Below are 2,500 nucleotides of genomic sequence, written 5' to 3'. Positions count from 1 at the left end.
TTTAAGGTTCCTAGTCTCATTCTGATGATGTTCCTTTTTAGATGTTAGTCAAGTTCCTCTCCTCCTTCTTGCCAAGTGCCTCATTATGTTCTCGCTAAGTTCCTCTCCCCGTTTTCATCAAGTTCCTCTTTTCTTTCTCGTCAAGTTCTTCTTCCCGTTCTCGTCAAGTTCCTATTCTCGTCCTCGTGAAGTTCCCCTTCGCGTTCTCGTCAAGTTCCTTTTTTCGTTTTCTTGAGGTTCTCCTCATTCTCATAATGTTCCTCTTTTTGTTTTCGTGAAGTTCCTCTTCCCATTCCTGTCAAGTTCATCTCCTCGTTATCATCATTTTACTCCTCTCATTCTCATAATGTTCATCTTTCCGTTCTCGTCAATTTTTCCTCTCGTTTTCGGTTTCGTCAAGTTCCTCTTCTCGTTCTCATCGCGTTCCATTCCTCGTTCTTTTCTTATTTGTTGTCATAAGATTCAATTACACCTTTAATAAGAATGATCTGCGTTGGTCAAACACGGTGGGTAGAGGCAACTCCGTCAATGAATGCAATAAATCTGCAAAATCATTGCAATGTAGTACGGTTCGAATTTTTAAAATCTATCTAGAAAAACAGCTATGCAATCAGCTGTAATGCCTGCTAATTGTTTGGTTCACTTACTCGTATCTATCAATTCCCTCATTTAACTACTTATTTTTAGAATTCGACCTAGTTGTAGACCAAAATATCTCTTGTCGGTATGCTCTTTCATTGTAAACCTTTTTAAACCTTTGTAAGTTGAAGGAACATGTTGAAGTCGTCCTAACTCCCCTTTTCACCAAAGTACCACTCGGACAATCAGAGGGATTTAGCGTTAACCAGATTCAAACTTGGAAAGTGAGTCACTGTGCTGAAGAAGAGATTTGGCGTGACGAGATTAATGTTTATTTTGGATAATCATAGTGTGGGCAAAGCACTTGCAACTCCTCAAGCAATCACAAAATTCAATATCTCGTTTCGTTCTCTTCAGTGGCCTTTGCGAAACTTATCGAAGCAAATCAGTTTGTCAATATGTGTTTCTTTTCATACATTCGCCAAATTTATTAACGTAAGAATATTGCGTTTCTTCATACTCTAAATTTATTGACGTGAATATTTTTCTTTTTTCGATATGCTCTTCTTTCCATGCAAAAAAAGAAATTATTAAATACTTTTGTCAATGTACATTTGTTTCAAACGTTCGCGAAATTTATTGATGTTAATTATATTAACGTATATTTCTCTTCATAAACTATGTTTACACCTAATTGTTTACTTAGCTATTCATTCTTTTATATATTTATTCATTTATCTATTTTCTATCTATTCATTTATTTATTTAGTTATTCCCTTGTTTATCTATCTATTTGTTTATTTACTGATTTATCAAACTGTTTATCTATTTATTTATTTATCTATTTACTCATGTGTTCATCTATTTATTTGTTTATTAATTAATATATATATATTGATATATGTAATATATATGTATATATATATATATATATATATATATATATATATATATGTGTGTGTGTGTGTGTGTGTGTGTGTATGTATACATAAATATATATATATATATATATATATATATGTATATATATATACTCGTATATATATATATATATATATATATATATATATATATTTATTTATTTATTCATTTATCCATTAATTTATTTTTTATATAATTATTCATCTAATTATCTAGTTATTAATTTACTTAATTAATTATTTATTCATTTTAAAAGATATTATAATTCAATTTCTAGTTTCCTCTTGGAATCGACAATTTTAATTACGGTATAATTGCACTGTTACATTGTAATTACCACCCTCACATCTCACGGAACGTAAATAGAAAATAACCATACTGTCACTAGTTTTCACTGACTACTATATCGCTGCATTGTCTGACTCGAGCGGTGTGACGGGAGACAGATGATCTTTCATCCATTAGATGCTAAGATGGAATGGGCAGCGAAAACGTTAGGATTAGGTGTGGGATGGATGTAGAGGAGGTTTTTTGGTATGTACAAATATAAAGGAGAACCTTGGTTCTCGACCACAATCCGTTCTAAAAACTGTTCCAGAATCGATTTGGTCGAGAACCGACACAAGTTTACTGATCCGTTGGATCCTTTTTTTTTTTTTTTTTTTTTTTTTTTTTTTTTTTTTTTTTTTTTTTTTGCGTTCCGGTTGGTAGAAAACCAATATTTCGGTCGGCTATCGGAGCAAAAAATGATTGAGGTTTTGGTCGAGAACTGATTTGTTTGACTTGTGAGACGTTCGAGATTCAAGGTTTTACTGTAATAACATATCCTCATGCGATCAATATTTCTATTCATAAATTTACATAAGAATGGAGGAGACTACAAGAGACCAAAAAACCTATACTATGCAGTTTATGCCCCTTACCACCTATCATCCCTATCCACAAAGTTATCTTAAAACAACCGATTGTTTTAGCGCTCACAACATGATTACTAAGTCTA

This window comes from Oratosquilla oratoria, chromosome 25, assembly GCF_046742065.1.
Source record: "Oratosquilla oratoria isolate Oo_2021 chromosome 25, ASM4674206v1, whole genome shotgun sequence".
Lineage (NCBI taxonomy): Eukaryota > Metazoa > Arthropoda > Malacostraca > Stomatopoda > Squillidae > Oratosquilla > Oratosquilla oratoria.
This window is presented reverse-complemented; position numbering follows the sequence as displayed.